Source organism: Myotis daubentonii, chromosome 9 (genome assembly GCF_963259705.1).
Source record: "Myotis daubentonii chromosome 9, mMyoDau2.1, whole genome shotgun sequence".
NCBI lineage: Eukaryota > Metazoa > Chordata > Mammalia > Chiroptera > Vespertilionidae > Myotis > Myotis daubentonii.
In genome coordinates, this window is record NC_081848.1 from 23,540,808 (window position 1) to 23,563,732 (window position 22,925).

Genomic DNA, 22,925 nt, shown 5'->3' on the forward strand with positions numbered 1-22,925 from the left:
TTACCTTCTCCCATTTACAGTGTAATTGTTCTAAATATTTTCTTTTCATATTTTGAAAACCACATTAAACAATGTTACAATTTTTGCTTCAATAATCAAACACAATTTAGAAAACTCTTTAAAGAGAGCCTATTGAATTATTCATATTTTAAATGTTTCTGTTCTTTCTTTTTCCTTCCAGATGTTTGAAAATTCTTTTTAAAAAAATCTTCATCTGGTTCAATAACTTCCTTCAGCAGGTCTTTTAGGATGGATCTGTGTTGAAATTTTTTTAGATTTTATTTATCTTAGAAAGTCTTGATTTCCCCCTTCATTCCTGAAGTATATTTTCATTAAATATAAAATTCTGGGTTGACATCTTCTATTTCAGAACTTAAAAAATGTTGTGCCACTTCCTTCTGTCACAGTGGTTTCTGGTGAGAAATCTGTTGTCATTGGGATTGTTTTTCCCTGATAGTCATTGTTCTTGGGATGCTTTTAAGGTGCTTTCTTTGATTTAGCTTTTGGAAGTTGAGTAGGATGTGTCTTGATGTGGATTTCTTTTAATTAATCACGCTTAGAGTTTGCTCAGCCTCTTGAACCTTTAAGTTTGTCTTTTTCCAAGTTTGAGAAATTTTCAGCCATTTTTTTTTTAATATCCTAATTTTGCTGTGTCAATTTTTTAGGTTTTTTTTTTTTTTTACATGAGTTTGGCATTTTTGATTTTTCCAACTTTACTGGGATATAATAGACATAAAACTTTGTGTAACTTTAAGGTGTATGACACCTTGATTTGATGTGCTTATCTATTGCAATTTGATTACCACTGTAGTGCAGCCATGATTTCTTTGAATACTTTTTTATTCCTACCTACTCCTGCCCTCCTTGTGTCTAATGACACAAAAGTTAGATCTTTTGTTATAGTTCCTCAGGTACCTAAGGTTTTGTTCATTTTTTCCTCAGTTTATTTTATTTCTACTGTTGAGATTGGGTAATTTTTGTTTTATCTTTAATTTGGTTCTTTTCTTTGTCCTCTTCATTCTGCTGTTGAGCCCATCCATTGAGTTTTTATTTTGGATATTGTGTTTATTTTACCATTATAAAATTTTCATTTGGTTCTTCTATGAATCTTCTGTTCCTTTGCTGAGACTCTATTTCTTCATTTGTTTCCACCATGTTCATAATTGCTCACTGAAGTATTGTGATGATCTCTCCTTTAAAATTCTGTTCAGATAATTCCAACAAATGTGTCACCTTGGTATTGGTATATGTTGATTACTTTTTCTCATTCAAGTTGAGATTTTCCTGGATTTTGGTATGATGAGGGACATTTTGAATGTTTTGTCATGAAATTCTGTATCTTATTTAAGTCTTGCTTTAGCAGCCTCTTCTGACACTGCTCTGGCAGGAGGTAGTAGGGGTGCTGCATCACTGCTGCCCTGGAAATGAAAGTCCACGTTTACCATTTGACCTCTAGGGAGAGGTAGGAGTGCCTGTACCCATTGGTGGGGTCCACTGACACCACGGATGGGGGAACACTGTCACTGGAAGGACATGCAAGTCCTGGCTCCCCACTCTGTCCTCTCTGACACCACAGGTTGGGAGGTGGGGTAGGAGCGCCTTGTTATAACCAAGAAGTGATAGAAGTATAGGTTCCACACTCAACCTTTGCTGATGGGCTGGGGCGGGGGGGGAGGGGCAGGTGGGGAGTGCAAGTGTTTTCCATGCTGTTTGGCTTCGGGGGGATCATTTTTGTCTAAAAGTTTTGTCTTGCAAAGGTGGCCCATTCCTGGTCCTCTGGCTAGAGTCAGAGGGCTTTTCTTGGGGCTTTTGTTGTCTTTTCCTATCAGCATTTCTAGATTGCTGGCTTTTTCAAGTTCATGTCTGGCATATATGAGGCAAAAAAGAATACACACAAAAACTCATAGCCATGTTATACTTTCAATCCAAGCCAGTCTGCCTTCTTGATTCAACTTTGAGTGTTCTTATGTGTGTTTTATATATAATTTCCAGGGTTTGTAACCACACTTAGCAGGAGGAACAGAGAGGAGTACATCTACCCACTTACTTGTTTTTGCCCTTAATGTTTCCATAGCTAATAATAACAATAATGGCTGCTGTGTTTTGAGCTGTAGCTACTTGGCCAGTACCATGTTGATTCATTTAATTCTCAGTAATCCTGTGAGGAAAATGTAATTACTATTGCTCTTTTATACATGAAGAAAGATACACAAAGAAAGGGAAACTCAGAAATAATCATGTAAACATTTAGAACAGTCCCTAGTACACATACCAATAAAGGTTAGGGAATATTATTATTACTAATTACTTTAGAGCTGTTAACATGTTTTGGACCAAACTTATAAGTGGAGAGTTAGAACAACTGAGGACAGTCTAAGCTTAGTCATAAACTTAAGCTATAATTTCTCTCAAATTGAGTGCAAACATCTGCATTAAGCAATTGCTGCTGCATCCTAATCTCTATTTTTATCCATCTCCTTGTTTCATTGTCACTGTTTTCTTACCTTCACTTTCTCTAGAGCTATAGTTCTCAAATATCTCCCTTAATAATAGAATTTTATATATATATATTATGTATACAGCTGACAAAGTCATTTTATATTTATCACACTTAATATTTATTTGAAACTACATAACAGACTCACAGGCAGGCAGGTATTAATTATTGTCACTCTACTTAAAATGAAGTTCAAAGAAGTTCAGGGACTGGCTCAAGGTCACATGGTTAGGAAGTGGTTGAGATAAAACTCAAGCTCAGTGCTATTTCCACCACTCTGTGCTGCATCTGTAACCCACAGCTCACTTTCACATCCTCCGTGTGGTTCTACCTGCTCATAGCTTCCCTCCCTTTGGACCTCCTGGCAGAATGTAAAGGCTTTGGGGGAGGGGAGAGGAAGGAAAAGAGCCCAACAAATAAAGAGCTGTCTTTGTACTTGTAGATCTCCTCTAAGGGTTGATCTATTGAAGATCTGTTGAAAATTCTGCCATATAACTCATCTTTCTCGTGCTGCTTCCGTAGCCCCTGGCGTCATATTTTGAGATCTAGTGAAGAATGGAAGGGTTGGGTACATGGAGGAAAGATAGATGGCTTAGAAACTAACCATGTAGAGGATTACTGCCAAAGAGTCAAGTTAATGGAAGAAAATAAAGACAGAGATAGTTAAGATCAAGAACAGAGGATTAGCCCTGGCTGGTATGGCTCAGTTGGTTGGAGCATCGTCCCATTATACCAGAAGGTCACAGGTTCAATTTCATTCCTGGTCAGGGCACATACCCAGGTTTTGGTTCCATCCCTGGTCGGGGTGCATGTGGGAGGCAGCTGGTCAATGTTTCTCTCTTACATTGATGTTTCCCTCTCTCTTTTTTCCTCTTTCTCTCAAATAAAAAAGAAAGAAAAGAAAAGAAAAAGAACAGGGGATTAAAGTATATTTAGAAGATGGATTTGTGATCAAAAAAATTCTGTGTGTGCGCATGTATTTGAGAGAGAAAGACAGTTAGAGGGGGCATTAATGACAGTGATGCTGCCTAGGTTTCTGATTTGAAAAACTGGAGGGTCATTTGTTCATAATTGAGGTCAAGGAAAAACAGTTTCAAGGGGGATGGAGTAGTGCGTGGTAGAATGCTAAAGAGAGGACAAGGAAAAATAAAGATTGTATCAAAATAATTGGGTTTGAAAATTAGTAGTAATTAATGACTTTAGAAAAATACTGCCAAAGGTGGAGATAGATGCAGGCAGAATAATGGGATGAGATGGGCAAGTTGAGAAATTATTTAGACGCGAGGAGAGACTATTTATGCAGTGACACAGTGGCATGCATTTGGGCTTTGAAATTTGAAGATCCAATTTCATAACCCGGTACTCCTTACTTGCTATGTAGCCTTTGGCTAGTCATTTTGCGCATCTGGGCCTAGAAGATGAGCAACAATTTACTCTGTTCATTTTCCTATGACCTATTTCCTCATTGTGTATCATAGGACAAGCCATGCCGTGAAATAGAGACTTTTTCTTTCTTTCTTTCTTTTTTTTTTTTTTTTTTTTGGCCTCTTTTCAATGAATCCCCACTCAACAATGGCACTTTCCAGTACAGTTCAATTGGAACTGATTTGACATTTAATCAAATCCTGGTTAAATTTGTGAGAGCATGTAGCATTTTCTATAATTCTATTACAGTTGTGCATGGAGGGGCTGAACATAAATGGAAACTTATTTCTAATTGGCCCTTTGACAGTTAAATCTTCTCACTTGATAAGTTAATGTACATAATTTGTAGATGCAATGCATTTTCTACTTTGGCACCTCTTAAAAGATAAAGCACTGTGATTCCTTCAAAAGGTTAATGTCTTTTATCTTGCATTTTTTAACATATTAAACATTTATTGAGTACTAACAATGTATAAAACCCTGTAGATATTATAAAGTTATTTACTTCCATTTTATTTTGTGAAGAAACATAGGATCTGCTCCCATTTAATTTCTGCTCCCATTAATACTATATATAAACTATAGTTCATATTCTTTGTATATCCCTATTTCAATTTCAACTCAATAATCATAAAATTTGCCACGATTTATTTCTAACCCTCACCACAATCTTGGAGTAAGTTTAATTACACCTATTTTAACAGATGAGAAATCTATCTTTTAAAAATGGAAAAATATATTTAAATGTCCCTTATAGAGCTGCTGAATAAATCTGTGATTAATGCTATCCTATAATAATGCCTTAAGATTAGTAGGGGAACTCAGTATGCTCTCACTGCAGGCATACCAACAAGCATAAACGCAATAGCCATGCCATAAGAATTTACTGGAATGTCCTACATCTTCGTCCTTGTTCCTCCATTTATTCACCTTTTCATCCATGTATCTACTCAGCAATGAGAATGAACTAGTCACTATGTTAATTCACACATCTGTTAATCCACATGTACTATGACTACAGGTGTACATTCCGACCATACTTGCAAGGCTCTGACCCCTGGCTGCCAGCACATTACTGAAAACAGTACTAGGAACACCTAACAGAGTTGGGGTGGCAGAGGGTTGTAGGAATCCTTCAAATGACTTGGGCACTAGAACAAGGTCCTTTTAACTAATCAAATCTTAGTCCATTGGGTCTCCAGAAAGTCAGACTGGATCCTTGGGATCTAAACTGCTGTGGAGGGCTCTTCTCCCTCTCTTCAGCAGCTGCACTTCTGGGTACCACCAAAGGTTCAACCTCTGCAGTGCCCTTTTGAGTCATACTGGAGCCTGAAGCAAAGGGAAAAATCTGTAATACTGATCCTGTCTTTATTTATGTTCATGATGGATTTGGGGGGAGAGGAGCATTCATCTAGATTTTGAATTTAAGGTGCCTCCCTAAATTTTGTGCCCAGAGCGAGTAGTTTACTTGCCTCCTCTGAGTCCCCGCCTGCCCTTCTACAAGAGAATTAAGAATGGCTTAGGCCACATTAGCACAGAAAATGGCAGAGTTCCAAACATGTGTTCTCGAACTGACCCTGGCCGCATAGTTTGCATAGGGAACAAAGTGCACTCAGGGGTCATTCTTTACTGAATGTGCTCAACTCTAAGTGAGCTATAGTTATCTCCTATTGGATATCAAAACCCTGCTGAATTCCTATAGATGCAGCCAGATATTTTCCAGAGGAAATAATGTAAAATGGCCTCACTGGTTTAAACACTGAGAAAGTAAGTTCAGACAACTAGACGTAGATCTGCCCAATGATGCCATCCTAGGAAGGAGGACCCTTCCTAAAAGGTCCCCTCTGTAGGGGTCTTCAGAGAAACACTGTTCAAACATCGGAATGAGTACTTGAAATCTCCACTAAGTTCTGATTCTCCCTGGAAGTGACCCACTGTTTTCCCCTCGAACTTATAGAAACAATAGAACCTGGAAGGAGGCCATTTCTTGCGAGAGGTTCCATCCATTCCAGAACACAGGTGGGGCTCGGGCTGGCATGGAGACTATTTACTAGACTTACTATTGGAAGAAAGAGATCTGGATTTCATAACCAGTGATCAGTTGTCACACAAATGGGAAGAGCAGTGGGTAAGAGAATCTCATAATTCTCTTGCTAGCAAATTTGCTTTTGTACAAATTTTCTCTCTTTTTTAGTGTCCATATCTTTGTTGGATCTAATGATAGGTAGCAAAAAAAACCAAAAAACAAAACAAACTAGTTGATTTGGACTTGATCTCCCTAATGTAAGAAGCCCTCTCAACATTTCCTCCTTTTAGTTTTTTATTCTCAGGTCTCAACTCAAAAGCTGAATCCTTTATGAAGAATTCCTTGACCAGTCCTAATCTGAATTGGGTGCTTTCTTATTGTAAATGTGGATAACTATAACGTTGCCAAGTTATTGTGAAAGGCCTGGAGTCAATTTATGGATCCATCGGTTTCTAAATCTCTTTTGAAGATGTTAGTTAACTTCTCTCCACCCATTTTATTTGTCTGCGAAATGGGAATTAAAGATTGCATCCCTATCACAGGTGCCTATGAAAATTCAGAGGGTGTGCATTAAAGGGAAAAATATTAGCTGTTATAACTTTATGGTTGTCATTGTTGTTTTCTTGATTAGACTGTAAATTCCTAGAGGGAAGAGGTCTGGTTCATCTTCCTATCACCCGCAGATAATCTTAGCTGGTGGTCAATAAGTGTTTTTGGGATGCTGAATATTTACTACCTCAATTAGGTTACAGTTATGCACTCCATAATGATGGACCACCTATATGACAGTGGTATACCACATGGCCTAGGTGTGTAGTAGGCTGTGCCAACTAGGCAGACGTAAGTACACTTTATGATGTTTGCACAGACAAAATCGCCTAGCAACACATTCCTTGGGACATATCACTGTGGTTAAACAATGCACAGGTATCCCCCGTTTCTCAAAAGTTTGCACCATGCCTCTATGGTTTTATGAAAGACCTACATTAGTATCTGTTTTTGATAACTGAAAGAAATCCAAAGCATATTTTCCCTTTTATTAAAAAAGGTGAAAAGCAAAAATAGTATTTGTTTTGCAGTAAGTTATTTCAGAGGCTCAATGCACCCCAAGCAGTGAGAGTGGTACTACTTTTATTATATGTCAGTGTTATTTTAGGTTTTGTGTGTTATTTGGTATGATTTGGGGGATCTGGGAATGCTCAAAAAAATTTCCACATACATTAATGGTAACTGCTTCTTCCCTTTACACCATTTTAGCTTGGGAAAATTATAGGAACACCCTACTTTCGAATACGGGGAAACCTGTATTATTATTTGTAAGGCCTTTATTATGTTCAGCTTCGTGTTGTAATATATTGATATAGCTTATCTTCCCTTCTCTTTTGCAATGTGCTTTATGCAAAACATTCAGAAAATACCATATAAATAAAACAATCCCCCCATATCCAAAGGTTCTGCACAACACAGCATCATACAAGCTTTCTTGATAACTCACTGAATGTGCATTTAGGATCCACAGGTTAAATTCCCACTTTTGAAAAGTGATACTTTTCAAAAATTTTAAATCACCAAATGAGCAAATAATGAGCAGAAGCCCTTGTCTTGTGCAGGATGGACACGCGTCCTTATGCTGCAGTGACAGACCATGTGCAAGCCACATCTTCGAGGGCCATGGTGCTACCCTGTCCACCCAAAGAAACAGGGCAGGCAGTTAGAAACAGGTTGCTTTTTGTTTCAAATGATGTCATCCAGGTCCAGCGCGAGGGACCTGCTGTCTGTTCTCATTTTTTCTGCTCTGAGGAGCTGTCTAGGCTCCGCTTGACACCAGCACAATAGAGGCTGAGGGCTGGGAGGGAGATTGAAAGGGCTGATATACCACCAGCTCTAAAAACACATGACAGCAGAAAGCTGGGCTATTACTAATGCTGATCAGCTCAGAGGCAATGCAATCAAACCTTCAATTACACCTGGGTGATTTAATCAACTCCCTGTCAAACTCGGGCTGGAACTCCTCTGGTACTGTACAAATACAGTAATTACCATGCCAGCTTGCAATAAGATATCATTTCAGTGGATTAGAAAACACATTCTGTTGTCAATTACCAACAGCCAATTTATAGGCCCTGAAACAAGCAATATTTTTTTAATTGCTGCCTTTGTGTCATTATCACAAAATTACTTCTGTTATGAAGCATTAAATCATTTCAGCAATGTTGGGAGTAGGGGTAGGGGGCAGATTAAAAAGTTTTCACTCTGTTCTTTCCTGATAAAACAAGAGTAGCAGCATAAAAGTTGTATCCTGCTGTGCTGAATTTTGAAGTAAAGGACAACCATGAAGCCCTAGAGATTCTCAACTGCACAAACAATCATAAACAAACCTGGGGCCACCTGAACGGGTCAGAGAGCGGAAAACCAGGCGTCAGACTTACTTCTACCCCTGGCCTCATATTTCCCCCATGTACCTATCCTCCAAGCTTCGTTTCATGGAGGTATTTATTTCTTTTGAGCATATGTTTTGGTTGACCCCAGATGTGGCCACTTTCACTGAAGATCTGCAGATTTGAAAGACTTGAAATTTTTCTGTTCTACCCAACCCATTCCCAAGCCCATTTGTCCAGTCCAGAGAATAACAGCCATTTGGCCTTGCCAGCTCCATTCAATTTGTCCACAAAGGTCCTAGGATTCTTCTCTTCTTATGCAAAGGGAGCATCTGCCACACCCCTACTGACTCCCTGCACCTGCCCCATTCCAGCCTCAATAAATCTTGCCCGAGTCCTAAAAAGAGGCACTTTATTTTTCCCTGACAGCAGGGTATGGGCAAATTTTTATTATTATTATTAACAAATATTTTGTAGCACATTATCCCCGGCACTATTATAAATGCCTTACAAGTATTATAACAATCCTATAAAATATGTATTATTATCATTATTCCCACTTCATAAATGAAGAGCTAATGCACTGAATACTTAAAGTTTTTGGCCACAGCCCTAACCGGTTTGGCTCAGTGGATAGAGCATCAGCCTTTGGACTCAAGGGTCCTGGGTTCGATTCCTGTCAAGGGCATGTACCTTGGTTGCAGGCACATCCCCAGTGGGGAGTGTGCAGGAGGCAGCTGATCGATGTTTCTCTCTCATTAATGTTTCTAACTCTCTATCCTTCTCCCTTCCTCTCTGTAAAAAATCAATAAAATATATATTTAAAAAAAAGTTTGGGCCACAGTGACCTAATGGAAAGAACATTGGATGTGTCTCAGGAAGAACTGGGTTTGAATCTTGACACTGCAGTTTTAGCTGTGTCCTATTCAGCCTGTTATGTATCCACTCTTAGCTTCAGTTTCCTTGTTTTTGAAAAGGAAAAAAATAGTAACAATAATATTTATTAAGTATGTCATGCATCTCTTTTAGGTGTTTTACATGTACTACCTCATTTAATCCTCACCACAACTCTAATGGGTAGAAACCACAGTTATCCCCATTTTGCAGATGATGATGCTGAGTTGTAGGGAGGTAAGTAACTTGCCCAAGGTTACACAGCAGGAAAGTGTTGGAGCTCCAGAGCTCCCTCTCTTAACCATTACTCTGTATGACTAAAGCTAGCCCTTTCCCCTATACTATTAACTATCTCCAGTCAAGTCCTCTCTGTTAAAATACAGGTCTATATTCCTAATTTCCTATATATATAACCATTTGGCAAATGTCACAGACATCTCAAAGTCCACATGTCCCTACTTGAAGCCATCATTTTCTTGTCCCCTAACCTGCCAATCATTCAATACATCCTATTTCCTAGAATAAATATCTCCATCTACCTGGTTGTCTAAGCTAAAAACCTGGACACAATCCTTGGCCAACACCTCTCACTTGGATAATATCTATGATTTCCTATTGGTATTCCTGATTCTAGCTGTGTCACTTTCAAGTACACACAGATACCTCACCAGACACTCTTAACTCCTGGTCTATCAGTAACTAAGTCCCTTCTCAGTCTTCAGAGGCTCACAATTATTATCAAGATAAATTCTTACTATCTAAAGCCCTAGGAGACCCCTTTACTTACTTAAAGAAATGGCTTTACCTTTTCTTCAGGAATCTGTAACCACTTTCTTGGTTTGGTACCATGTACCTCTCTCAGGACTGTGTACTTCTCTTCATGGTCTACCTCTCCCCCCACCCCTTGTAATTAGGAGACACTCAGGGAAACAGAATGCAACAATCCACTGAAGACGGTCTTAGCTTCTTCTCTGACTTAGACACTATCCCACTAGGGTTTGAAAACAAAAGAGTGGGAATTTTAAATATTAGAGCCAGGAGGAGTGGGCCACAGAGTTTTAAACTTTGAAAAGTTTACATAGCTCATAGTGTCAAATCCACTCATTTTTCAAAGGAGAAGCAGTGTTGCTAAGGTCAAAATAGTATGAGGTGATAGGCAAAGTCCACAGGATGTCCAAGTTAAACACACAAACAACAACAAAAACAAAAACAGTATCAATAAATACAGAGCCAGGGAGCTAAGTCTTACCTCCCTGAAGCTTGTAGTCCAGGGACAGCTCTTCTCTTATTAAAGGCATAGATCTCTGCCTGGCATATTCCTTCTGGGGACTCTTCACGTAAAGAGTCATTTCCCAAATGGGGTTCCTTGAGATCCACTGTGGTAACAAGCAAAATGTCTCCCACGGTTACATCTCATTGTTAAATTGGCCTACAGCTCCCAGTCTGAGGAAGACGTAATGAACACTGGTATCTTGAAGGCTCTTAGAAATTGTGCAGTAGAAAACAATTTTAATTTGTTTAAGTCAGATTTCTCAAACTCACTGAACATGGATCCCTACTTTGTTTTGGAGTTTAACAATAATCAAAGCTCATGAATTTTAAATTAAGTGACTTTATACTCATGGGATGGTCATGGTGGTCTGGCCACTCATGCGTTCGTGGGCTGTTGGATCGTGTTGTTTGCCCATATCTTCAGAGGAGAATCACTTCTACTGTTGTGGTAAACAATCTGCTTCCCTATTTATAATGGTCTGGCCCTCTAGCAACTTCAGTGCGAAATTATAGAAAAACATAATAATAATAAATAAATAAATTAAGTGACTTTAATGATTTAGTCATTAGGCACATTTCAAGGGCTTAATGGCAACATGTGACTAGTGGTCACTCTAATCGACAACTAGACTAATTAGTTAGATGACAAAAAAAGCACCCTTTTGCTACTATTTCCATATAGAAATTATGCTTATTTATAGTTTTTTCAATGCCCTGTCCTTAAGGAGGAATTGTCGTAGATGATGTTTCAGGCACTTTGCCATGTTGGAAATAGTTGGGACAGAGCCCATGAGTGAATATTAAGTTCTACCAGCGAGGTCGGCAACAAACATATGGATCTGGACATCCCAGCATGGCTTATTTACATTAAAAATGGCATCTCACTTGCTCAAGCCAAATTCCTGGAATCTGCTCTGGTTACTGGTTGTGCAAATAGCTGACTCCATCAGTCATGTTAATACCATCCCGGGGAGTTGGCAAGAGGGAAACATGCTACTCCTTGCCCCAGGATGATGGAGTTAAATTTGCCACTGTGGCTCCTGGCCAATTCTGTGAAGGATGCCCTTGAAAGTGCTCCTCCCTGTAGAGAAAGAATGAGGGAGAACAAAAATAAATAGCACTAGGTGGACTCATAAAACTTGTCAAAATCATTCAAGCATGGGATACTTGATGATTCATGGGGTTTGCAAAGCATTATCAGATTAAAACAAGAAATGTCACACAGAGCGGTCATTCCATAGCTTCAGAACCCTGCGTGGCAATGCAACCCTTGGTTAGGGGAACTGCTTGCATGTGAGCCTGCACCCCGCCCCCCCTCCCGTCTCCCCTCCATCACCACCACTCACATCATCTAAAAGCAAGACAATGCTCATCAGCAAAGCAGTGAAAGTTATTGATTTCACCTTATCCTTTCTCCAGAGACAAAGACCTTGTAAGATCCCTCTGGAAATTTGTTGAGAAATAATTTGCTCAAATTTCTCTCCCTATGGATTGAGCCTACTTATTCTCATGCAGTCATCAGCATGAAGGGAAAAGCACCGATTCATCAGCCCACTTATTCTAACCCTTCACAATTTCAGAGACAGTTGTAATAAAGCAATTTTCCTGCGCTGTCTCCTTTCTGTAATTTGAATGTTAACCCCTTTATTCACACACAGCTAAAACTCCCTATATTTCCTCTCTCTGCACATTCTTATTCAACATGATACTTTCACCTTTCTGATCTGTGACCAGTCAGTCACTGCACTTAATTAACCAATGAAAAATGACAGGGGTGTTTTACACCCAAGAGATGAACTGGGATGATTCCCGGAGAGTGGGATTAATCAGGCCTTGGATGCTGCCTAATAAGATGCTAGTGAAGCCATCACTTCGACGAGCCCATGGCTGCCACAAAGAGAGGTTATTCATTCACAACCACGCACTGAACTACAGTGTGTGAAGGTATACTGGGTGCAAGCTTCTCCCATGATACTCCTGTCTACGACCCAACCCTCACCCCAAACCAACCTCTACATTGTTATAGAGAACATTATTTTCTATTTTTGTTTGCTTTTAATAAATGTTTACTGCATGTCTACAATGTGCCAGGTACTATACTAGAACTGGAGAGAAAATAATAAACAAAACAGAGTCCTTGTCCTTGATTATAGCCTAGTGAAGAAGACAGGTCGTACAGTAGTCCCCCTTATCTGTGGGGAATACGTTTCAAGACCCTCACTGGATGCCTGAACCTATATAGACACTATGTTTTTTTCCTATACATACTCACCTTTTCATTGTATGGCTTCTCTTTGACATGTCCAAATTGCCAGATACAGCACAGACAAGGGGGAAGATGTCCCGGGTGGGATGGAGTGGGACAGTGTAAAATTTCATCACACTGCTCAGAACAGCATGCAGTTTAAAATCTACGAATTGTTTATTTCTGTAGTTTTCCATTTACTATTTTTGACTGCAATTGACCACAGCCAACTAAAACTGCAGAAAGTAAAATGGAGGATAAGTGGGGTGGGGTGGGGGGCACTACTGTAATCAAGGAGTCACAAATATATAGGTGCCTATGCTAGGGGCTTAGACCTAGTAGGGTTTGGGGGGGGGGGTTGGGAAAAGCTTTCTCAAAGAAGTAATGACTGGCTGGGATCTAAAGGAAGGAGGAGAAGCTAATCAAGCCGAGGGGAAAGGGTTTCCTGGAAGAAGAAACAACCTGTACAAAGACCCTGTGGGGGCGAGGGGTGGCACAGTGTGAAAACGGAAGACATGTGAGGCCCACTTGCAGCAAGCAGGGGGAGAGTTAAAGACAAGGCCGAAGAGATAGGTAGGAGCCAGACATTGCAAAGCCTTGGAGTCCATACTAAGAACTTTGGTCTTTATCTCATGAGTAATGAGGAGCCCTTGAAGTGTTTTAGGCAACAGGAAGCCATTGGAATGCTTTCAGCTAAAATTAATCATGCACGTTTTTTTTCAGCTCGAGACGGTTAATGACTGATCCTGGCCTACAGAGTACACTTTAAACCCCTTCCTGTAATATTACAATCTTCTCTGGTCCCCAGACTTTTCCCTGCCTCGTTCTGTGCTTGGGGCGGGTGGGGGAGGAAGGAGAGAAGGTCCATGGATGTTTGTTGAATTATGCATTGCAGTTAGGGAGTGGGTTCGCATGACTGAGAGTTAGCAGATGTGGCTCGGTACAAAAGGCAATCTTTCTTACCCTTCAGAGTGTTTTGGAATTATATGAGATATATTACTTGGTAACATCCCAGAACACTGCCTGGCATAGGCAGGTGCTCAGTAAACATTAGTCTCCTTTCCCGTCCAATCTTCTCCCTTCTCTAAATAAACTTCATATCACAGCATTTCCATTTTGCTCACTTTTTCAACTTCCCTTACTTCAAGGCCCTTGGGTTTCTTTTCCCTGTTAAAAACAACAAACAAAAAAACTCTCAGGAAAAAAAAAGATCTGATATTAATTTACATCTTGGTATAAATATATACTACCCATATTCCTCTCTTGGACTGCATTGTAAGCCCTATATCAATAGAGGACTTTAATCTTCTGTTAAAAGCATTTCAGGAGTCAGAATAAAATTGGAGGAGTTATTCTGGGAAGAAAAGGGCTCTTCAGCCATGTTCCTAAATTATGACAATATAAGTGTCTGCCTCTTCCTTGATGCATCAGAAAGGGATACTTCTCGATGGTAATGGGGGCAGGTGTTTGTGTGTGCATTCCAGGTGGGAACAAGGCCCAGACACCACCAGCTGGAAACAGAATACAGCTAGGAAGCATGTGGTACATATCTTCCTTTAGAAACTAATAAATAACTTGGCCATATCCCTTCTCATTATGAAAAGAAATATCACAGAGCTCTTTCCACCCATTCTTTTGCCAGGTAGAAAGAATGACAACTCAATATTCTCTTATTAAAATGGTCTGGAAAGGCCAAAAGAGGAACTTTTCACATTGCCAGTGAATTCAGTGTATCAGGCCTCTAAATAGTGAACTTTCCTCAAATTAATTTCAGAGTGGTGTCACTTTTCAGTGAACTTTCATACACCTCCAGAACAAATAGGTAAAGGTTTCAGAACCCATTATTATCTTAGCAACTCGCTCCAAAATTTTTTGGGAAGGAAATGCTTTTATACAGAAAAATACCTTAGTTTAGTCACTGGGGTTGAGAGATTGAAAGTGTGGGCATAGATAAGCGGGAGACAATCAAAAGGAGAAGACAGAAAATGAAGGAAGGAAGGAAGGAAGGAAGGAAGGAAGGAAGGAAGGAAGGAAGGAAGGAAGGAAGGAAGGAAGGGAAGGAGGGAGGGAGGGAGGGAGGGAGGGGGAGAAATTGTCCACTAGGAATGAATAAGATGAGGGAGGAGACAGGGAAGAGCCCAGCAGCAGGGGGAGACTGGTGCCCAACTTGGAGGGTATCTGAAGGACATCTTTAAAGACAGATATGGCTATTGAGCAAATTTCAGTTTTTATGTTCCTTTATAATTGCTTCCCTGCTTTCACCAACATTCAGAAATGGCTCATGTGGTAGATTTTTGTAAAAGTCAGGAAAGGAAGCTGTTCGGTAACTGTTTCAAAATAGAGTCGGCTTAAGCTTCATGGAGAGAACTGTAAATTGTGTAGCTCAGAGGTGATCATGAGCACGTAAGTCCCCTTCCTCTGCAGAAAGCAGAGGAAGGCATTGGACTTTCCACAGAACAGAAATGGGGAAATCAAGTCAGTCACATCTCAGTTACCTAAGTCATAGCTTAAGCTATCGTCCGAATGACAAAGGCATCTTCAGATTGACTGTTTGTCATTGGTCTTACTACAAATAAATCTCAAGAAGGCTATTGAAAGGGCAATTAGATTTTTAAAAATTTTTTTACTGTATCTTTATTGTTGAAAGAATTGCAGATGTCCCCCCGACCACCACCCCACTAGCCCCCTCCCCAGACCTTCACTGCACTATTGCATTCTGGTTTCATTTTTTTATTCATAAAAATAGTTCATTTTACATATACTGGGAAGATGTGCCTTTGAATAAATTTATCTGATTAAAATATACTTTCTGAAACTCCTGAGGTTTGGGAATGGTGCTCTTTCTTTCTGGCTCCTTTCAGCTTCTGCACACAACAAACAAATCAGGACTTGTCTTGCTCATTCCATAAATCCTTAAATGAAGGTTTTGCAAAGGGTGGGGAGGACAGCTAGTGACAAGGGAAGATACTTGGTCCTGCTTGCTATTGGGATGAAAAGGCTCTGCTCATCCTGGAAAATCCCACAGGGAACTGGGAAGAGGGGGAGGAAACAAGATCATATTGTTTGCACAGAGCTGTTCACAAATGCTGTATCATGGGGTCAGAGACACACGCTGGGGGAACTTTGAAGAAATAATCCCGAGAGATTCCATAGGATAGGAAAGCAGACCAAAAACATTGTTACTTATTCTTTTCTCCTCCCTCAGACTTAGACATCCACACGCTTTAGACAGACGGGAAAAGAGTCTGTACCTCTTGAAGAGCCGCCCCATGTCTAGGTCCATCCAAATTCATCTACAATTCCCTGTGGTTATTTATATCTTCTTATCCAGGACTTTGGGATCTTAAATAAGACACAGATATAATTTCAGAGAGGTATTTAAGATCAGTAGAAATTTGAGAAATGGGCATGTGTGTCACTATTAGTCCGATCCTATCCCCAAGGTCAAATCGGGTGGTATGCTTTGTACACCTCGTTTTCCAATGAAGGACAAATAAAAAGTCAGGATAAAATAGAACTAAGTCTTGCTGGGCAGCACCTAACTAGTAACAAATGATTTCTGTTCAGAGACCATACCTATTAGGACCAGATGATGATGGTGATGGTAATGATAATGATGTCAACAGTTTTTGAGTATTTACTACATACCAGGCACTACCCAAAAGACTTGATGTGCATTGTTTCGTTAAATTATCATAATAATCCTATGAGGTAGCTGTTATTATTTAAATCATAAAGATGAATAAATTAAGGCTCAAGGAGTTTAAATAACTTGTCCAAACTAGCAATGAGCTTGGAATTTGAGTTTAGTAGAGTCTTACTTGACCATTGTGCTATACTGCTATCCATTAGTAAACCAAATTGTTCTTCTAGTAGGAGGGGAAGTAAGGCTGGGAATAAAATTGCGTGTGGCTCCCAACAAAACCACGTAGAATGGAAGGAAATAGCCTTTCTCCAACTCATAAAGATCCCTCCCCATAGAGGACTCAGGATTCTCCTGTTATCTCCATCTATGCTTCCCATCAAAACTAGCTGTCATGTGAGAATCTAGTTTACTCATTCAAACTACACAAGCCACAATAAAAATGGTTAAGTAGCTGATGATGAGATTTGAAATCTCCTTAGGGAGCAAAATCTTGAGCCCAACAAATTAACTTATAACAACAGGTTTTCAGACTTAAGTAGAATTGAAGTGGGGTGTTTTTTTCTAACATGGAATATGGGGAGCAGCAGGGTTTTTTTTCTCCATCAAGTTACCTTAATTGGTGAGTTCTTCATGCCCATGGTGAATTGGAAATCTCTAAAAAATACTGGTAAACTCATTCTGAGCTTCCAATGGGCCTACTTTAGAAATTGCCTAATTTCTTTGCCAAAAAGTGTTTCAGATATACTTGGGTAGTGTCCTGCCCCACAACCTTTCTAAAGCAATTATAAAGCATGAAAAGAAAATGCTCTGTTGAGTATCTGGGTTCTTACCCTGAAGACTTCATCTGTAGACGTCCTGCAGTGAGTGGGGACATGGCCTCAGTCATTTACAGTTCTTGTGTCCTGAGAATTCTAGTATTTGGGGGGATGTTTAAGAATTTTATGGATATTTGTTTGGATTCCTTTCAAGCTCAGAAACCAAATGAAAGGGACAGTTTTGAAATACCATTTCCAGCCTACTCTAGATGCCCTCACTAACTAGGCTTAAAGACCCTTGCTCATAAAATTGTCAAACTTAAAAAAACAATTGTCAAAGTTTTTCCCCCCCTGCTATTTATGATTTGTTTTATTTTAGATCATTAGCCAGAGAAGGGGTAAATGCTCCATGGATTTAATATACAGAAAATTCCTGCTTTTGCTCCTCATTTCCTCAACCTCAAGAAAAATCCTTAACAACAGCAACAACAAAACAAAAAGACCTACTATTGCTGTGGAGTCAAGATAAAGTGATAATTTTTTTAAAAGGTGATTGTAAATTACTAACCCCCTAAAAAAAAACCTTAGGTCCAATATATTATTCTGAAGTTAATACTTAGGAATAGCATTGATTGCACAATGCCACTGTTTTGTAAATAGCTTTAATCCACTTGCTGATTCTTTCAGTTGTTCTAAATCTGTGCTCCCTGTCTTCCAAGACCCATCATTTTCATGAGTCACCCGGTCATGGAGAGGGCAAGTGCGTAAAGGCCAGGATCCAGCCAAACAATGCCTGGGCTCCTCAGTGTTTTCACAGACTGTCCTGGCCTGTCTTGTAATCACTGTCTTGTTTTCCTCAGAGGAAAAGCTATGAAGATATGGAGTACAGAGAGAAGGACAGCAGCTAACATCCCAAACTCTGCCGTGTGCCAAGCACACTGCTTTGCGCCTTAAACTGTAATCCTTATCACAACCCTATGTGGTAAATATTATTAACCCCCTTTTTCAGATGAGGAAACTAAGGCTTAAAGGGGTGATGTAATTAGCCTAATGGAATAAAAGCTGAGGTAAGGTCAAGGTTGAATACAGGTCTCTCATCCTACCCCAACACATGCTTCCACATGCTGCAGTGCCTCAGCCAAACACAGCTTTAGGAATAAATGAATCATAAGAAAGGCCTCCGCCTGGCCATGATCCTCATATTTCGGCAAGACCTAACTAGTTAATAATGCCCAGAGCATTCGTCAACTCGACCCTGGCTTGGTGTAAAGTTTCTCGGCTTATTTACAGTATGGAGTTCATTCTTGATTCATGAGCTGACGCCGCGCTGTGTCCTCCAGGCTGGAGTTACCTCTGGCACCACAGCACCATTGCTCCTTCTATCAACACTTGGGCTCGCTGGATGCTGACTCCTTCCAAATGAAGCAATTAGTTGAACTCTATTAAAAGAAATTTCTAAAACCAGTGATTGCAAAATCCATTAGCTGAACAAAATTTAGAGAGAGAGAGTTTCCTTCCATTGCCTAACTGGAGTTCAAATAGTAGAGGCAAGAAAATAAGAAGAAGCCAATGATAATAACCAAACCTACCAGGTGCTCAGTCAAAACGGAATCAGCAACCCCAACCTTCAGATCATGAGCAGAGTGCCTGTAAGGATCTACACCGAGTGCATGTGAACTCTTTGATTGTGCATGGGCAGGAGTGGAGGTGAGATGACATCAAATAATTCAATTTTTAAAATAATAGAGTTATTTCAAGTGAATACACGTACTCTGCAGGTGGTGAGGGAGAGAGAAAGATAACTAGTTAGTAAAGATAATTTAGTCCCTTTTATGTACTAGGCAGTGTGCTGGGCATATAATCCATACCTTCTCATAACAACCAGATAGGTACTATAATCCTCACTTATACTAGTAGAGGATGTTTACAATAATTCTTTTAAGTAACTTATTCCAGTGTGAGTCCAATTATTGAAAGCTTCATTGATACTTACAGTTCAATAAAAAACAAACAAACAAAAACAACTCAGCAGGCACTAACATACCTGAGTTCCAGAAAGAGGCAACTGAAGACATGATTCTCATTCTGATTTTCAGTTCAGGATCATGGAATGACCCTAAGTGTTTATCACCTTTTTTTTTTCTTCTTTTTTTTTCTGAGACCCCATTGAGAGGACATTAAAAATAAAATAAAATTTAACAAAACAAAAACAAAAATGCTCACAGCAACGAAATGAAGAGGAGGGGGATGAGAGTTTTCAAGCAGTTTGTAGCATGCAGAAAGTGGAAGGAGAGTGTCAGGTAACAAAGTACAAGGGAGGAAGACACAAAAGAAACCTGGGAGGTGAGCGGGGTCTGGCAGCACAGGAGGCAGCTGACCTGCCTTGGGAAATCAAAGTGGCTCTGGATTCCAAAAGGTGGGAGTAGAAAGGAGAACTGAAGTAGAAGGTCTCTATATAGAACAGGTGGCCTCCGCTGCACCTTTCCCTCACCTCCACATGCAATAGAAATCCAGGTCCTTGCCCACAAGCAAATTAATCCAAAAGCTTGTCTTTAACAGAATAGAATGAACTGTTTGAGGAAGAACTAGAATAGCCAGTATGGGTGTTGGTAACGCAGCATAAGGCCCTTCTCAGTTGTTACCTGGAGCTCTCCACCAGCAATCACTGTACCGCCCTAGGCATTCAGCGTGGAGAAAGCCCGCCAGCTGCCACTTCCTGCAGCACAAGCAGAGCTCCTGGGCAGTCTGCTTACTGCTCATCCTGCTGTCTAGAGGGACCACCAAACATCTCCCAGCATTTGAAAGAGAAACACCAAAATAAATAGACATCAGCTGTTCCCAAGAGGGAAGAGAGACCTAAGTGAGTAGAAGAGAATTTACAGAAAAATAAAAACAAATTCCATATATTCAGAAGTATTTAAAATTTTTTCTCATGGAGAAAACAAAACAAAAAAAATACAATGTTGTATATTTTTCAAAAGGCATAATAAAAAAAAACAAAATTAATTTTTGGAAATTAAAAATACATTGTGAAAATGGAATATTTGGTAGATGGGGTGTAAGGCCAAGCTGAGGAAAGCTCCTAGAAAATAGAACAAAAGGCAGTTAGGAAGAAACAATGAGCAACAAATCAGGAGACATTGAAGATCAGTCCTAATGAGATCTGACATTTCATTCCAGGAATTCTAGAGAGAATAGAGGTAAGAGAGGACAGAAAATGATCAAAACAAATCTAAAACAAACATTTCCCGGAGTTGAGGGGAAAGTATTTTTAAATACAAAGAGCTTACTCAATGCCCAGCATAATTAATGAAGATAGATACCCCTCAACACAATATAGTGAGATTTTTAGAACAGCAAAGATTATGAGAATATCCTAAAACTTTCCAGAGACAGGGACAGGGAAAAACAGAAGCTAAACCCTCATAGATCATATAGTATGAAACTAATAGCTAAAGGTCTAAAGTCCACAAAACCAGAAACAACAATAAATGCATATTATTTAGGATAACTACCACAGAACTCCCAAACAGAAATCATTAAAAACTGATTATCTCTGAGGAGAAGGACTAGTGTAGGTGAGTCAGGAGCCATGGAAGAGATTGTGGCTTTTTTACTGTCAGCATTCAAGTATTATTTGAATATATATATATATGTGTGTGTGTGTGTGTGTGTGTGTGTACATGTTATGTATGGTCAATATATACTTTAGTCAATATATAATATAACCCATATATTAAATAAAATACTGTATGTAGTTAATATATAACTTATCTGTGTGTTATAGAAGTAATATTTGCAGGCCTTCGTTTATTACCCATTGAGAACAAACTCATTAAGCAGTATGTCTTATATCATAATACCTTAACAAGGTTTATTCTTGCCTATATGTATTGCAGTGCACACATAATTACTGGTGCATTTGATACAGAGCCATAAAAATCATATCCTACCAGGTCTCCTAGTGGCCTGGAAAATAAACAAGCCTCCTACTAACACAACTTCCAAATAGTCAGTGGTTTAGGCTGAGCCAACAGGATATAAAAACAGTTGGTTGAGAAGTGGAAACTTCAAGCTGAAAAACATTTGGGATTTTCTAATCTCAACTGGATGTTTTTTTAAAAAACTGAATTTCGTCAAACCTGTTTGTGTATATGGGGAGTGAGCCATAGGCACTAAGGAACATTTGACTCTTCCTGCTGCTAAACATGCTGGGAGAAAGAAACTTCTGGAAGTTGGTTGAATTATTTTGAGCCATGATGAAATTCCTTTAGGGAAAGAAAAATACTTTCCTAATTGGTCCCTTTGCAGCATAAAGAATTGGTCTTACATGGGAGATGGCCACCAAGTAACGGATTAGAGTCTTTACTTCATGGTAAAGACTAGAAAAAGTCAGGTCTGTGGGACCTAAAACATTTGGCAAAAATGGAAGTCTGGAGGTAATGTGGAAAGGAGAGAGAGTTCAAGCAAATGTATGAGAGAGGAGGGAAAAGCAGCAGTAAGAAAGATTAGATTCCTGCTCAAAAAGTGAGAAATGCAGAAATTCTACACAATCCCAGTGAGCACTGTATTCATTAGGCCGCACCAGCAGCTGTTTGCCAGGGGTGGTGTTTTTCTTAGCCTGGTACCTTTTCAATTGATTATGCAGGAAGCATTCCTCGAGTTAGAGTGAGGTGCAGACTGTGCTATCTCACTCACAGCTGATAATTTCCCTAGAGGCAGGTGAGATGCAGGAAGATAAAACCAAGGACTCACAAGAAAAATCACATTAGTGGAGAAGTGAAGAGCGCAAGGGGGCCCAGTAGGCAAAGCTGGCCAGTAGTATAATAATTCAAAGACTGCAGGTAAAAACAGTCCCCTGGGATGCAGCAGTTCGTCATGTACTCAGTCAAGGAAGGAAAACAAGAAGCCAAAAATTGCGGTGAAATTGTTTTCCTGAAAGAGGAGCTGCTATAAATATAGATGCCGTGGGATAGAAGGAACAGGATGAATAACAGCAAGCCTGGATTCATAATGAGAAGCACATTACAGTTCCAAGTATCACTCCCAGGTACTGAGAAAAAACCACAGAGGAGATGGGCACTTGAGGAGAACGGAGTGCCTTCATATTCTAAGATGATTAATTCAAGCTTACGTATAGGGCAGAATCAAACACATGATACCAACATCTTCTAGAGCTGAAGACTTTTCCCTAGGAGTGGAGGATAAGAATCTAATTTAGAAGAGGTTGTTAGTGGCAGCCACCTAGCACAAGACTGAGGGTGGGTATTCTGGGCAGACCTTAGGGTGTCCCCCATATTTCCCACCCCTTTGTGTCCACTCCCAGTATAATACCCTACTATTGAGTGTGGGTGGGACATACTCCCACCTGTGACCTGATTCCAGGCAATAGATTATGGCATTCTCAGGGGTACTTTATATTACATAAGATTCCCTTTTAGCAGACTGGACAGGACCCTCTCCTTGCTGAAACAAGCAGCCATGTTGAAGTCCATATGGCAAGGAATGATGTGGGGAAGCTCTATGGCCTGGGGTCAGCCTCTGGCCTACAGCAACCTGAATGGGCTTGGAAGTGACCTCTTCCCAGTTGAACACCAGATAAGCTTGCAGCCTGGCTGATGCCTGGACTTCAGTATTATGAGAACCTGAGAGGAGGACTCAGCTCAGTCACGCTCAAACTCCTGGCCCACAGAAATTGTGAGATAATAAACATGTGTGGTTGTAAATCACAGAATTTGTGGTAATCTGTTACACAGCAATAGAAAACAAGTACAGTGGGGGAGAAAC

The 22,925-nt window shown here is 39.8% G+C and overlaps 1 pseudogene; it reads right to left on the reverse strand.

Moving 5' to 3' along the window:
• Positions 1 to 10,569, reverse strand: part of LOC132241742 (ferritin light chain-like) — a 70,625-nt pseudogene extending 60,056 nt beyond the window's left edge.
• Positions 10,570 to 22,925: the final 12,356 nt, after the last annotated feature.